The following is a 17,709-nucleotide window of genomic DNA, read 5'->3' as shown; positions in this document are numbered from 1 at the left end:
AGGATGGTCTCGATCTGTTGACCTCGTGATCCACCCGCCTCGGCCTCCCAAAGTGCTGGGATTACAGGCTTGAGCCACCGGAAATGTTACTATTCTTTACACCTGTCTTTACTGAATGTACACCAGTCTGTTGGTATGGTATAACTATGGAGATGAGCTGAGTGAACATTCTGTGAATTGGGTGATATTTTAAAGGACTGTTCTAGAACAAAATTTCAACTTACCTTACTTAAAAAAAAAGTTTTTAAGCTAGTTGAAAAAAATGAAAGAACACACAGTGGGAGAAGATTGTGCACAAGGAATAAATTTAAATTAAACATAACATATGCATAATATCCCTGTTTACTTTTTCAGATTTATTTTTTTGTCTATATTTTTTTAACTATAGTATATGTCTTAAGTTAGGAAAATTATTTCTTCACTGCTATTTTTACATGAAATATAACTTCATAAAACATTTTGAATATGTTTTTAACATGTGAACTTATGCATATGTAGAAATGTATCTTCTAATTTCTTGGAAAATTACATTTAAGTAAATTTTCTCAATCAAAAACAGACATTGAGGAAAATGAGCTTTTGAACTGAGGTGTATTCAAACTGTTAGAGATGTTTCTGTTAAAGAAAAATAATTCATTTGGAGTCTTTGAGCCTCCTCATATAGAATTTCTTTAATGATAATGTTGGAAAACTCACTGCATGTAACTCTTAATGTTGAGAATTGCATCTGCTTTTACTAATTATGTATCTGCAGCAGTAGAGAACAAATATCTGTTCAGAACAGATAGACTATGGAACAATGGATTTGAGAACAGAGTCAAAAGAGGGAGCATATGCCAAATGGGAAAATTATTGCAACGTATCAGTTAGTAAGGATATGTGAGACTTTACCCTGAAGACCTTAGCATATGGCAAGTTTGTCCAGATGAAGGTAAAAATTGTGCATGAGTACTACATTACCCTGCAGTAGACTAAATCCATCAGGGGCTTCTTGTTTAATTAAGTACTAGGTAGAACTTGTGTAGGGTAGTAATCTTCATCTATTAAGAGATTTTTATTTTGGCTGAAGATTCAAAAAAGCCTTTCTCAGAGGCTTTTTCCTAGCTAATGTAGCTAATGGTTTTCTGGTCTGTTTCTCTAGCCAAGCCCTCTTTTTCTTGTTTCCAGTCTCATATATCCAACTATCTTTTGGACATCTCCATTTGCTATCTTATATCTTGACATACCCAAAATTGAACTTACTGTTTTTCCTAAAGATTCTTCTGTTCTGTCTCCCTGTTTCCTGGCTAAGGAGGTGAGGTGGTTTGGGAGTGTTATTTACCAAGAGAGCGAGTTAACACTGGAAGCTATTTTGTTATTTGTTGTATCCATAGCATAGGGGAGATTTTGTTCTCCTGTAGACATTTGGTAATGTCTCCAGACATTTTTTTGGTTGTCACAATTTATAGTGATGCTATTGCCATATAAGGCATAGAGGCCATGGATACTGCTAAGCATTCTACGGCACACAAGACAGCCTCCCACAACAAAGAATTATTTGACTATAAATGTCAATAGCGCCGAAGTTGAGAAATTCACAGTGACTCTTGTGTTGTCCTATCGTGGGAAGGCTTTTTATCCCTCTCCTTGTTACAGCCTATTTGGGAAAAGCTTGTGTCCTTCCTCCTACTTATATTGGTCTCTCAGGATATTCTTTGGTGCCTCCTTTTCTGCAGACAGTAGGCACCATTACAGTGCTGGAATTTTTGTAAGACTGGGAGAAAAACTTAGTTGCCTGGGTTTCAGATGGGATTGTGATTTTCTTCCTTTCTATAATTCAAGGCTTTCTTGGGGGCACCCTTTTCTCATCAATTATCAGGATAATCAATTTCTGCATGTTGGTCGTCTGGACTCCTTCTTTTACTGTCGTTTTGAGCTACAGGATCTCTAGTAAGCAGAAACATGATCAGAGTTTTAGTACCAATGGGCACAAGCCTAGCAGGACAACTCTTTGATTAACCTTTTTACAAGGCTGATATTCTTACTTTTACTCCTCTTCCTCCAATAACTTATCATGATATTAACAACCACTGCTTTATCAATATATTAAAAAATTTTTTTAAAAGATACCTGTTGTACCTCTGCCACTGTTAGTAAACTCTTAGCTAATTCCCAGCTTCCTAGCTCCACTAAGTATTCAGTGTCTATCTCTAGGGAAAGATTTTTCTTCCATTTTTTTATTTGAGCCCTTTTCAAGTCCTGGAGATGCCATGTACTTGGTCAAAATTATCCTTTCCTCTCCTTTTTCCTCCCTAAGTAAGTAGCAACTTGCCATGGTAGTTCATAAACAAAAGTAACAACACATTTCTTGTTAATCATCTTTTAATCATTGAGTCAGATTTGTCTTCAAAAAGTTTCTTGCATCAGAAAGGAAATGTATACCATGTAAAATTTACTGAGTGGTTGCAGTTTCAGTAACAATCTTTTAATCAAGTACCTCTTACATGCCTCTTAGAAACGTCAGCCTGACTACATAGCAATAGATATCTTATTAAAAATTTTGCCAACTCCTGGTCTAAGTAGTTAAATTCTTATGGATAAAAGCGTTTGGCTTTACTTCATCCTGAACCTTTAATGATTAGATACATACAATTCTATCCACAGTGTTAAATGGATCTGGATCCTCCAAAGGATCCTTGAAGGACCCCAGGAAACTTTCTTGATCTTTTTATTTCAGTGTTTCCCTGCTTTGTTCTAAAAAGGATTTAAAACAGTTTATATAATACATACATATTGTCACAAAACAGTAAAACAGAAATTAAAAGTGGAAGGAAAAGAAAAATGGGGAAAAAAAACAGGATAGATATAAAATCAAGTGAGGGAAAGTATAGCAATGGGAATTTGGTACTTATCTATGGTTAGGCTGTGAGTTGGCTCTAAGCTCTGTTGTCATTGACAGTAGGTGACAGGGTTCATAAGATAAAATATACTTGTTCCTTAGAAGTATAGATTTTCTTGGACGCTGTTACAGTTTCCTAGACAATGTCTTGGTAGCTATGATTTCTTGGGATTTTCTTTTACTAGTGTTCAGTGTGGCCTATTGTTATCATACCAAAGTACTATTTAGTAAAAGCAGTTCTTAAGTAATCATTATAGTGTGGTTCAGTTACCCAAGCCTCTGTTGCTGTAACTTGACCAAGAGCTAGATTTCAGAATACCTGGAAATGGATGCTCTATGTGCCTTTTGAGCAGCTCTCTCTAAATATTATATGTCTCAACTCAGTTTTTATTTCAATTTAATTAATTAATTTATTTTGGGAGACAGAGTCTTGCTCTGTTGCCCAAGCTGGAGTTCAATGGCATGATCATGGCTCACTACAGCCTTGACCTCATGGGCTCAAGCAATCCTCCCATCTCAGCCTCCTGAGTAGCTGGGATCACAGGCATGTGCCAACACACCCAGCTACTTTTTGTATTTTTTGTTGAGACAGTGTTTTGCCATGTTGCCTGGGCTGCCCTTGAACTCTTGGGCTTAAGTGATTCTTCCACCTCGGCCTCCCAAAGGGCTGGGATTATAGGCATGAGACACTGTGCCTGGCTTCAGCTTTGTTTTTAATAGTGGCACATAGCAATGAGTTCAAAGTTATACTACCTAAGAAGTATCAGAATGCAGATATTTTGTATTGCAAATTGGAATGAGAACATATTTTGAAGCAACAGCTGATCTTAAAAGTAGAAGCAAAAGAAAAATGAAAAGTGAAGGTTGATCTGTGGTAGGGTAAGTACTCCAGGAACGTTATGAGGATTCCTAGCTAAATATGGTGGGCTAAGCAAATATCCAATTTAAGCAAAAATTTCTCTTGAAATTTCGAGCAATGCCTCTAGTTTTGAGCAGTGCTCTTTTCTCACATGCCTTTCAAGATAAATCATCTGTGGTAAATACAGCAAGGTAACTACATATGATAATTTATTTTATGAGATTGTTAGATGCAGAAACAAAGCTTAGGATTATGAATAGTTGGTCTGTAATCTTTTCTGATAATAATGAACTATTCCAGCTGTCTGCTAAAGCCATTTCTCGTTTAAGATAGTAAGACATAGTAGTTTTTAAAAGAATATTTGTTTTTCTCTTTTCTTTAGCAAGAACATCTTACTCAGTTTAGAACGTATCATTAAGTCACTTGTTAAAAAAATGAGAGTTGGAGCACAACTTTATTTCATTCCAAAGAAAAATTTTAACTTTTCTGTTGACATCAACCCTTTGGTAATGATCTGGAGCAGGTTCTGAATGGACAGCAGACAGAATATAATGGTTAAAGGTTGGAGCTCTTGAATTAAATAGACATGCCTCCATCACTTTCTAGCTATGGAGAAGTTACTTAAATCCCTGAGCTTTGGTTTCCTCAATTATTAGAAGAGATGGTAATAGTAGCTACCTCATAGCATTTTCACAATAGATATTGTCATTGTGGCAGAGACCAATTCCATTTCATTTTTATCTTCCCCGGAACAAAAAAAGACTGCATTTTTCGTCTTTGATTGTTAACGTGACTGGGGCAAGTGGTCAAAGCATAAACCATTGCGTATAAGCACTCTTTGCTTTCCTTTCCCTGCTGAAGCAATTTGAAAGCTCATGTTTGAGATGGATGGATGACACCTGGGACACTCAAGTGTCACTTTAGGAGAATTGCGTGACCTGCAGAGGATTTTTCATGAGCAAGAAATAAACCTGTGTTGTATTGCAACACTGGTTTTTAGGGTTTATTTGTTACCAAAGCATAACCTAGCCTACAGCCAAGTTAACTTATAACCAGATCCTATTCCAGAGTCACTGACCAACGAAAGGTCAATAAAAGCAACAAATAGTTCAGGCGTGGTGGCTCACGCCTGTAATCGCAGCACTTTGGGAGGCCGAAGTGGGAGGATTGCTTGAGGCCAGGAGCTCGAGACCAGTTGGGCAACATGGCAAGGTCCCATCTCTACGAAATACAATAAGAAAATTAGCCAGGCATGGTAGTGAGTGACTGTAGTCTCAGCTACGTGGGAGGCATAGGCAGGAGGATCGTTTGAGCCCAGGAGGCCTGCAGTGACCTGTTTTCATGCCACTGCACTCCAGCCTGGGTGACAGAGCCTGACCCTATCTCTTAAAAGAAAAAAAAAAGAACTACAAATAATGGAGCAGAATACTTGGCAAGAATATTTATATGAGTGCTCTATGGTGTCATTACTCAACTATAGCCCACGTGCTCCTTATTTTAAACCTTGATATGCAAAGCCCTAACTTACTGTTTTAAAAGCACATGTTTAGTAAACTAAGAAGTCTCAAAGTTTGGTGTGAAGTGGGGTAATAATGGGCCTTTTAAAACATATGGGATAAATTGTGCAGTTTGTCTACCATGGGGGCCATGCCCATAGAGTTAGTAAAGCTAAATATTTAGTGAGAATCAGAGCCTACTTTCGTCACAGTGGTTCTTAACTCTAGAGGCATTTCCCCTGGATGTTGTTCATCTGGGTGAGGCATTGTTACTAACAACCCTGTCAGTAATTGCCTGTCATCTTAAAAACGTGGATGCATGACCTTTTGTTTGTTGAGTGGGGAACTTTCAACCTCCCAGACACCAGCCATGTTGTAGACCCTCACAAGTTCAGCAGATTCATGCCTTGGTTAACACTGCCTGCATTTTGCTCTTACTTCTATTTAAATCTGTAAGAGCCAGACTGATGTTTTTATTTTTGTTTTTTTAATGAGAAATTTATAAACTTGAAATTTTAACAGAGTTCCAACTGCCCACTTACAATTTTAACTTCACATAGCCTCTGGCTAATCCATGTTTTTTGGGTTTTATTTTTGTGGGGAAATTCTTATTAAACTAGATACCAAAGGATCGTACCCACATTTCCTGGGACATTTTGCTGTGAAAACTATTTTAAAGTTATCACCATGTTTGTTGGTACATTAAGAAAGGAGAAATTGTTGCCTTAGAGTAGTTGAACAGAGGTTTTTTTTTAATTGTGTGCACGCATGTGTGTGTGTGTGTGTGTGTGTTTGTGTGTGTGTGTTTGTGTTCTAATAAGGTCGCCAATATTGGTTTGAAAGCCCATCCCACTCTTTCCATGTATCCACTTCATTGGATATATGTATACACAGGCCCCTGGAACATGCATATCCCAATTAAATTAAAAGAAAAAATATTTTCTGAATCTCAAATATCCATTTTAAGGCCAGTAGGGAACAGAAACGTGATAGCTGTAACAGAGATTACAGCTATTACAGAGATTACAAAAATGTTATTTTTGCAACTAAGTGAATAATAATCTCCCTAGACTTATTACACCTTTAAGTTCTATTTGTAAGTTACATCATTTAGAAATTTCCTATTAAAATTAGTGCAGCCATTTGGAAGATATTCCCCAAAGGGAGGCAGTTCATTCATTTCTCACTGGTTTCAGATCGTATCCCAGAAGACTTTCTACCATCCCTTTAATTTAGATCTTCCAAAATGATCAACTATATAAGTAATATGTGAATTACATTAAGTAAAATTTTAAAGAATCTTAAAATGGTGATTGTTTATCCAGGCTCCGTGAAGCAAAAATTGTCAGTGGGGAGATAGATGAAACTTTGTTAAAATTTTAAGTTAACTTCAAATGCCTCTTAAAAAATTTTTTTTTAAACTAAAAACTTTGAAGTCTGACTCTTAATTCTAGTAATGAGAATAAACTGTAGGATATTTACTAGATTCCTGTCTGAAATAAGTATTACGAAAAAGCTAGTATTAAATATCATCCAGCTTTTTTGGGAACTGAACAAGATTAGAAGGAAAGGTTTCTTGTTGGGCCGGGCGTGATGGCTCACGCCTGTAATCCAAGCACTTTGGAGGCTAAGGCGGGCAGATCACTGGAGGTTGGGAGTTCAAGACCGACCTGACCAACATGGTAAAACCCTGTCTTTAAAAAAAAAAAAAGAAAAGAAAGCTTTCTTGTTGTAGTTGCCTAGATGACAGCTCCCTTGAAAATGAAAAAATTAAAGGTGGCTAATACATAAAAGGCACAAAACCATGGTTCTGAGGAGGGTGTTGGGGGCAATGGGTGAAAAACTGTTAAGGGGTTAAGGCAGAGTTCATGGCCCTTGGTTAGAAAATGAAATATACCTTTTATTTTCTTTATGATTTGTCTTTCTCAGTAGGCCTGAATTACAGAATTTAGAACCTTAAAAATTAGAGTAAACCGTCCAGAAGTAGAACTGACCCAATCATGAGAGCCTCATTTTACCTAAGTTTTCTCTTGGTTCTCAAGAGGATTGAAGGAAGCTATAGAGAGTAGCACTTCAAGACTTATTTTTTAGTGGCTATTACGATAATGGGCCACAAAATTTTAACAGGGAAGTTTAGGAAGTTAGAATGTGCTAAAAGTTAGAAATAAAATTGAAACATGAAAAGACTGTCTTCTATGAGGACATTTTTTATTTTCTCTGGTGGAGGAAAGGTGGACAGGTAGCTCCTTAGTTTGGTGATACTGCGCAGCTGCTTTAATTGCAGGTGAGAAAGTTCTTCCATTTTTGGAGAAACACTGGTTACAGTTGATAGGTTACCATATACGATCAGTTGTACTTTGTAAATATCCTCCAAATCCATTCTTATACCATTTTTTCTGCTACTGCCTTTGTTGATTGCGACGATCGTTTCTGACTTACTTGACTTCAGTACACTCCTGAGTGCTCAGCTTCTGTTATTCTCAAAATCACTATTAAATAAAACATGTTTGAATATACCATGCCCCTTAAAAAAGAGAATGTAATAGAACTCCATTTCTCTTAGAATAAAGGTCAAACTCTATCAAGGCACATAAAGCTCTACACACTCTGGCCCTTTCCATGCCTCCTCATGCTGTCCCACTATGAGTACCACATGTTAGTACTTGCTTTCCTTAATACTACACCTCACAGATGTGCTAACATTTTCTCCAAAATGTAAAGGTCCTCTGACCAACATTCCTCCCCTGTTTCTTTTAATGTTATTGATTCTTACTTGTAGCAATGCAGCTCTAAATCAGCTCCTCCTCAGCATATGTTTCCTAACACACTCTTCTAACCATTTCCTCTCTCCTTTACATATTGGCTATGTTAAGGGTCTCATCAGGTTTTCTAACACCTGCTATTTAACTCTCATACTGCATTGCATTTGCAGATTTTTGAGAGCTCACCCTTTAAAAACAGAAGAGCATTTTTCACATTCTCCTTATCTCATCATAAAAATATCTTCTCGGCTTAACTCCATGAGATGTTTCCTGTAAACTGGAGACAAGGTGGTGGGACTACCCAAGATAAACTGGCTCAATCCAAAAGCTTTTGAACATTGGATGGTGGGAGGTCAGCTTCTGTCTAGTTGCTTCCAGTGACAATACATTTTTAATGAAATTCTCTTTGTCATAATCAATGAGAGCCATGAGAATCATTATGGCTGACTCCTAAAACTATTCATCTAAATTTAATTCTGATAATCTCCTTTATCCACTAGTTAGGAAGTATTTACTCTCCAGAATATTAAAAGCAATAATAATGAACTTGGTTTGATATGATTAGGTAGAGTGGCATAATTGAAGGTGGAAAGGTGGCTAGGACAGAAGCTTTAGCTTCTCATAGTCTGTCCATTTGAGAACTTCTAACCACTCAATCTGTAGTGTTAGTTCCAAATGTGGGCCACTGGCAGAAGTCTTCAGTAAAGAGAGGCTCTCATGGAAGACATAGGGAGACATGTACAAATCTAGTTATTTATTAAATTCCTTAATGAGTAGATTCCTTAATTACATGTTAGCTGTGTATCGGACACTGGTTTAAAATCTGTGAATGATAGAGCTAAAGCATCTACATTTAAAAAGTAGAAGAACTCCAAATAACCTAATGATGTGTCTTAAAGAACTAGAAAAGCTAGAGCAAACCAAAACCAAAATTATTAGAAGAAAATAAATATTATATTAAAGAGCCAGGCATGGTGGCTCATGCCTGTAATCCCAGCATTTTGGGAGGCTGAGATGGGTGGATCACCTGATATCAGGAGTTCAAGACCAGCCTGGCCAACGTGGTGAAACCCCATCGCTACTAAAAATACATATAAATAAATAAATAAAAATTAGCCAGGCATGGTAGTGGGTGCCTGTAATCCCAGCTAATGGGGAGTTTGAGGCAGGAGAATCGCTTGAGCCCAGGAGGTAGGGGTTGCAGTGAGCTGAGATCATGCCATTGCACCCTAGCTTGGGCAACAGAGTGAGACTCCGTTCCCTGCACACACACACACACACAAAACGGATGAAAGAAATTGAGGAGGATACACCAAAAAAGGAAATACACTCCATGTTCATGGATTGAAAAAAATCAACATTGTTAAAATGGCCATAGTACTTACAGCAATCCACAGATTCAATGTAATTCATATCGAAATGCCAATGACATTCTTCACAGAAATAGAAAAAACAATCCTAAAATTTCTACAGACCCACACAAGACTCATTAAAGGTATCCTGAGCAAAAAGAACAAAACTGGAAGATTCACATTACCTGGCTTCAAATTGTATTACAAAGCTATAGTAACTAAAACAGCCTGGTACTGGCATAAAAACAGAAACATAGACCAATGAAACAGAGTAGAGAACCCAGAAACAAATACTGATACCTACACTGAACTCATTTTCAACAAAGGTGCCAAGAACATACACTGGGAAAAGGACAGTCTCTTTATTACATGGTACTGGGAAAACTGATATCCATATGCAGAAGAATAAAACTAGACCCCAATCTCTGGCCATATATAAAAATCAAATGAAAATGCATTAAAGACTTAAATCTAAGACCTCAAACTACTAAAATAAAACATTGGGGAAACTCTTCAATACATTGAACAGGGCAAAGATTTATTGAACAAGACCCCAGAAGCACAGACAACCAAAGCAAAAATGGACATATGGGATCACATCAAGTTTAAAAGTTTCTAATGCACAGCAAAGGAAACAGTCAACAAAGAGAAGAGACAGCCCACAGAAGGGGAGAAAATATTTGCAAACTACCCATCTGACAAGAGATTAATAACAAGAATTTACCAGGAGCTTAAACGACTCTATAGGGGGAAAATATATATATATATATATATATATAAAATCATCCAGTTAAAAATGGACAAAAGATCTGAACAGACACTTCTCAAAAGGAAACATACAAATGGCAAACAGGCATATGAAAAGGTGCTTCACGTCATTGATCATCAGAGAAATGCAAATCGAAATTACAATGAGATATTATCTCACTCAAGATGAAATGGCTTTTATCCAAAAGACAGGCAATAGTAATTTCTGGCAACAATGTGGAGAAGATAGAACCTCATACACTCTTGGTGGGAATGTAAATTAATACAAGCAGGATGGAGAACAGTTTGAAGGTTCCTCAAAAAACTAAAAGTAGACCTACCATGTGATCTAGCAGTGGCACGGTCTCGGCTCACTGCAACCTCTGGCTCCTGGGTTCAAGCAATTTTCCTGCTTCAGCCTCCTAAATAGCCAGGACTGCAGGCACATGCCACCACACCCGGCTACTTTTTTGTATTTTTAGTAGATATCTCTTGACCTCATGATCCACCCACCTTAGCTTCCCAAAGTGCTGGGATTACAGGTGTGAGCCACTGCGCCCAGCCTGTTATGTGATTTTCTTGTGAAAAGTATATGTCACCTAGAAAAACTCTTACATTGACATACTTAACATACTTGGAAATAGTTCCCCTCTGTTTTGAATTGCATTTAGTAAAAATGCAAAACTCTCTAATTAGCTGATAAACTGATTGATATCAGGAAAAGATAGAAATTTCCAGATGAATTTTGATAACAACTTTTTCATAATTGCTAGAAAAGCTAGAATAGAATCCTGATTTAGTTCAGCTAAGCCACAATGTACTTCTTCAATTTGGATCCTTTTTAGCTACCCAGCCTTTACAATCCATGTTTCAAAATAAACTGGGCCTAGAACCAACTCTTGGAATTGCTAGGTCACTAAGAATTAAATTAATAAAACCTAGTCAATCACCTTGTTCTTGTTAAAAGGTTAATATTTAAAGGAGTCTTATACCTTTAATTAAAAATGAAATTATTTAAAATACCTATGTTATTTCATGTTGCCTTATTATTTTATAGTACAATAATGTTTGGTTAATATACATGGAATTTATATGTAAAATACATACATTGGGGTTCTGTGCTCAGAGACTTTACTAATTGAGTGTTCAATCAAAACATATGAAGAGCATTAGATTCTGTGGTGCCTAGGATTTGTGTGGTATTTTACTTTATAAAATGCTTTTGCAAATGTGTTCTAACTTGAACCTCATCAACAACCTTTTGATGCAGGGAAGTGTCATTATGCCCATTTTGTAGATGAGGCATTATTCTCATTTTATGGAGAGGGAACTGAAAGTCAAGAGTATTTTGATGATGTGCGCAAGGCCACACATCTAGTTAATAATGGCTTTTCAATGCCAGCACAGGTCTTATTACTAGATGGTGCTATTCCATGTAATCCATACATTGCCTCTCTACTGGTGTTTCCAAGTTTTGACTTCATGTCCTAATCTATTACTTATTTTTCAGAGTCCTCAGGTACTCATTTTTGTGTGTGTTTGTTTTCTCTAGAGGTTTTAGTTATAGTCAGTGAGAGAGAAAGAGAGAGAGAACACAAGTAAATTAAGAAAAATTGGGAACAAAAGGATGGAAGCCAACCAGAAAGACAATATATTAATGATGAAAATAGAAATGGTAGTAAATGGCTCAAAAGTCAAATAAATGCATTTGGTGTGGAAAACATTACAAAGGAACCAGAGAAATGTAGTTCATGCAGATTGCTTGGTTGAACATTGGCCTGAGGGCATGTTAGAGATGAATGGTTTTAGAAAATACCGTGGGTGTGTATGATGTAGATATAGTTTTGTGCTGTAGTAAAGTTGGCATTTATAAGCATAATGAATTAAGAATTGTGAGGTTTATTTTGATCATTGTGTCTGCTTTTAACAAAACTTTATATAACATAACATGTAGTCTTCTATTTTGATTGTTCTGCTAGTACATATAATAAAATGAACAAAATAGAGGAATTCTGTATAGGAATGCAAAGTTAAAGGTTACTTATATGCTAATAGATCTATAGATAAATTAAGCTTAACATATTCAATAAAAAATTATTGGGTCAGAAAAGTGACTTAAAAGTATAGAAGAGTTTCAGACATCATTTTCTAGGTTACAATCACTGCTGTAATCCAAGAACATGGAGAATAAATAAATAAATTTATTTCAACCGATAGATGATGCATTCTATATGCAATTCATGTATACATTTTAAATTAGAATGTTTAAAGTATATATGGTATTTTGGTCACCTGCTTTAAGGTGAATTTCTGTTAACTGACCAATTATCATTTGTGATCTTACTAAGAAGGCTTCTTTATACTTGATAGCTGAACATAGTCAATGTACTTAAACCTTGGAGAGCTGTGGTGTTTGTAGCTTGGCCATGCTTCCCATATGTATTCCTGCTGTTTCCTCCAGTGGCACTTTACCTGTGTTTTCCCTTCTTTCAAGTGAGAACAATAATTTCTCCTTTAAGTTTATAGAAAAGGGTCAAATTTAAATCAGATATAGATATGAAAAAAGTTGGAAATAAATGTGCTATATACTATAGATACAGTAATCTTTATACATATAATAGGAAATCTATGACTCCTGGTTTAAGAAAATGCCCATCTTAGACACAGGTTTTATTTACAAACTTTTGCTTACTTATCTGGCATTGTGAAACACCAATTTGAGTGATTTCTTTAATGCCGAATACATTAAACTAAACCTAAAATAGTCAGCTAAAAACGATGATGAGCTAACTTCTGGGGCTTGGAAGATATTGAAGATGTTAGAGAATAAATTTGTTTCAAGCCCTATGCGTATTAGATAAAGAACCCTAGACCTGGAATCAGACTAGCTGGTCTAGTATCAGCTGTGCCCTTGATAGTACTTGTCTTTGATGTTCTGATCCTGGTCTGTTAATCATTGTTACATTTCACAGGGATTTATAAAAGATTTCTTGTACTAACAAAAGGCTTTAGGTCTGATTTACATAAAAGCAGACATTAACTTCTTTATTTAACACTTTTCATCTTGGAAAATGAAACTGCTATCATATGATTCCTTTTTTTTTTTTTTTTTTTTTTTTTTTTTTTTTTTTTTTTTTTTTTTTTTTTGAGATGGAGTTTCGCTCTTGTTGCCTAGGCTGGAGTGCAATGGCACCGTCTTGGCTCACTGCAACCTCTGCCTCCTGGGTTCAAGCGATTCTCTGACCTCAGCCTCCCTAGTAACTGGGATTACAGACATGCCCAACCATACCTGGCTAATTTTGTATTTTTAGTAGAGATGGGGGTTTCACCATGTTGGTCAGGCTGATTTTGAACTCCTGACCTTAGGTGATCTGCCTGCCTCAGCCTCCCAAAATGCTGAGATTACAGGTGTGAGCCACCACACCTGACGTATCATACAATTCTTAATTATGTGCATGTGTATTGTCCTTTAATTGGTAATTAGCTTTTGGCTGCAGTGGCTTGCCAGATACACACACACACACACACACACGCACCCATGTGTGCACACACACACGCACACACACAGGCTTCAAGATTCAGTTTGAATCCTGGCTGTGCTTTTTACTAGCTCTGAGACTTTAGAAAGCTGTTTTTTCAATTGCTGAGAGATTTCATCACCACCAGGCCTGCCTTACAAGAGCTCCTGAAGAAAGCACTAAACAAGGAAAGGAACAACCAGCACCAGCCACTCCAAAAATGTACCAAATGGTAAAGACCATCAACACAATGAAAAAAAATGCATCAACTAATAGGCAAAACATCCAGCTAGCATCAAAATGGCAGGATCAAATTCACACATAACGATATTAACCTTAAATGTACATGGGCTAAATGACCCAATCAAAAGACACGGACTGGCAAACTGGATAAAAAGTCAAGACCCATCAGTGTGCTGTATTCAGGAAACCCATCTTACGTGCAAGGACACGCATAGGCTCAAAATAAAGGTATGGAGGAAGATTTATCAAGCAAATGGAGAGCAAAAAAAAGCAGGAGTTGCAATCCTAGTCTCTGATAAAATAGACTTTAAACCAACAAAGATCAAAAGAGACAAAGAAGGACATTACATAATAGTAAAAGGATCAGTGCATCCAGAACAACTAACGATCCTAAATATATATGCACCCATTACAGGAGCACCTAGGTACATAAAGCAAATTCTTAATGACCTACAAAGAGACTTAGACTCCCACACAATAATGTGGGAGACTTTTAACACTTCACTGTCAATATTAGATTGAAACAGAAAATTAACAGGATATCCAGGACTTGAACTCAGATCTGGACCAAGTGGACCTAATAGACATCTACAGACTCTCCATGTATATTCTGTAAATCCACAGAATATACATTCTTCTCAGCACTGCATTGCACCTACTCTAAAATTGACCACATAATCAGAAGTAAATCACTCAGCAAATGCAAAAGAACAGAAATCATAACAAACAGCCTCTCAGACCACAGGGCAATCAAATTAGAATTCAGAATTAAGAAACTAACTCGGAACTGCACAGCTTCATGGAAACTGAACAACTGGCTCCTGAATGTCGACTGGATAAACAATGAAATGAAGGCAGAAATAAAGATGTTCTTTGAAACCAATAAGAACGAAGACAGAACATGCCAGAATCTCTGGGACACATTTAAAGCAGTGTCTAGAGGGAAGTTAATAGCAATAAATGCCCACAAGAGAATTGAGGAAAGATCTAAAATCAACACCCTATCGTCAAAATTGAAAGAGCTAGAGGAGCAAGATCAAAAAAACTCAAAAGCTAGTAGACAAGAAATAACTAAGATCAGAGCAGAACTGAAGGAGATAGAGACACCAAAAATGCTTCAAAAAATCAATAAATTCAGGAGCTGGTTTTTTTTTTTTTGGTAAAGATCAACAAAATAGACTTCTAGCCAGATTAATAAAAAAGAAAAGGGAGAAGAATCAAATAGATGCAATAAAAAACGATAAAGGGGATATCACCGATTCCACAGAAATACAAACTACAATCAGAGATTACTACAAACAACTCTATGCACATAAACCAGTAAACCTGCAAGAAATGGATAAATTCCAGGACACTTGCACCCTCCCAAGCCTAAACCAGGAAGAAGTTGAAACCCTGAATAGACCAATAACAAGGGCGGAAGTTGAGGCAGCAATTAATAGCCTACCAAACAAAAAAAGTCCAGGTCCAGATGGGTTCACAGTTGAATTCTACCAGACATACAAAGAGGAGCTGGTACCATTCCTTCTGAAACTATTCCAAACAGTCCAAGAAGAGGGAATCCTTTTATGAGACCAACATTTTATGAGACCAACATCATCCTGATACCAAAATCTGGCAGAGACTAAACAAAAAAGGAAAACTTCAGGCCAATATCCATGATGAACATAGATGCAAAAATCTTCAATAAAATACTGGCAAACCGATTGCAACAGCACATCAAAAAGCTTATTCATCACCATCAAGTAGGCTTCATCCCCAGGATGTAAGGCTGGTTTGACATACACAAGTCTATAAATGTAATCCACCACATAAACAGAACCAAAGACAAAAACCACAGGATTAACTAAATAGATGCAGAGAAGGCCTTTGACAAAATTCAGCAGCCCCTTATGCTAAAAACTCTGAATAAACTAGGTATCGAAGGAACACATCTCAAAACAATAAATGCTATTTACGACAAACCAACAGCCAATATCATACTGAATGGGCAAAAACTGGAAGCATTTCCTTTGAAATCCGGCACTAGACATGGATATGCTCTCTCACCACTCCAATTCAATATAGTACTGGAAGTTCTAGCCAGAGCAATCAGGCAAGAAAAAGAAATAAATGGTATTCAATTAGGAAAGGAGGAAATCAAAATTGTCTGTATTTGCAGGTGACATGATTGTATATTTGGAAGACCCCATCATCTCAGCCCAAAATCTCCTGAAACTGATAAGCAACTTCAGCAAAGTCTCAGGATACAAAATCAATGTGCAGAAATCACAAACATTTCTATACACCAGTAACAGACTAACAGAGAGCCAAATCGTGAGCAAAATCCCATTCACAATTGCAACAAAGATAATAAAATATCTAGGAATACAGCTAACAAAAGTTGTAAAGGACCTCTTCAAAGAGAACTACAAACCACTGCTCAAGGAAATAAGAGAGGACATAAAACAAATGGGGAAACATTCCATGCTCATGGTTAGGAAGAATCAATATCGTGAAAATGGCCATACTGACCAAAGTAATTTATAGATTCAACCCTATCCACAACAAGTTACCAGTGACCTTCTTCACAGAACTGGAAAAAAACACCTTAAACCTCATATGGAAACAAAGGACAGCCTGCATAGCCAAGACAATCCTAAGCAAAACGAACAAAGCCAGAGGCATCATGCTACCTGACTTACAAGGCTACAGAAATCAAAACAGCATGGTACTGATACCAAATCAGAGATATAGACCAATGCAACAGAACAGAGGCCTCGGAGGCAACACCACGTGTCTACAACCGTCTGATCTTTGACAGACCTGACAAAAACAAGCAATGGGGAAAGGATCCCCTGTTTAACAAATGTTGTTGAGAAAACTGGCTAACCATGTGCAGAAAGCAGAAACTGGACCCCTCCCTCACACCTTACACTAAAATTAACTCCAGATGGATTAAAGACTTAAAATAAGACCTAACACCATAAAAACCCTAGAAGAAAACCTAGGCAAAACCATTCAGGACATAGGCGTAGGCAAGGACTTCATGACCAAAACACCAAAAGCATTGGCAGCAAAAGCCAAAATAGACAAATGGGACCTAATTAAACTCCAGAGTTTCTGTACAGCAAAAGAAACAATCACTAGAATGAATGAGCAACCAACAGAATGGGAAAAAATTTTTGCAATCTACCCATCTGATAAAGGGCCAATATCCAGAATCTACAAAGAACTAAAACAGATTTATAAGAAAAAAACAAACAAACGCATCCAAAAGTGGGTGAAGGATATGAACAGACACTTTTCAAAATAAGACACGTATGAGGGCAACAGACATGAAAAAATGCTCATCATCACTGATTATTAGAGAAATGCAAATCAAAACCACATTGAGATACCACCTCACGCCAGTTAGAATGGCGATCATTAAGAAATCTGGAGACAACAGATGATGGAGAGGATGTGGAGAAATAGGAACACTTTTACACTATTGGGGGGAGTGTAAACTAGTTCAACCATTGTGGAAGACAGTATGGTGCTTCCTCAAGGACCTAGAAATAGAAATTCCATTTGACCCAGCAATCCCATTACTGGGTATATATTCAAAGGATTATAAATCATTCTGTTATAAAGACACATGCACACGTATGTTATAAAGACACATGCACACGTATATTCAGAGCGGCACTATTTACAATAGCAAAGACCTGGAAGCAACCCAAATGCCCATCAATGATAGACTGGACAGGTTAAATGTGGCACATATACACCATGGAATACTATGCAGCCATAAAAAATGATGAGTTTGTGTCCTTTGTAGGGACATGGATGAATCTGGAAAACATAATTCTCAGCAAACTGACACAAGAACA

General features: G+C 36.9%; 1 protein-coding gene across 4 annotated transcripts in view; it reads left to right on the top strand.

Annotated features, from left to right (window-relative positions):
- Positions 1-17,709, top strand: part of LOC108313790 (ankyrin repeat and SOCS box protein 3) — a 176,836-nt gene that overhangs the window by 154,181 nt on the left and 4,946 nt on the right. The window lies entirely within an intron of this gene.

Source organism: Cebus imitator, unplaced genomic scaffold (assembly GCF_001604975.1).
Source record: "Cebus imitator isolate Cc_AM_T3 unplaced genomic scaffold, Cebus_imitator-1.0 Scaffold143, whole genome shotgun sequence".
In the NCBI taxonomy this organism is placed as follows: domain Eukaryota; kingdom Metazoa; phylum Chordata; class Mammalia; order Primates; family Cebidae; genus Cebus; species Cebus imitator.
The sequence above is the reverse complement of the archived record's forward strand: the minus strand, read 5'-3'. Positions and strand labels throughout refer to the sequence as shown.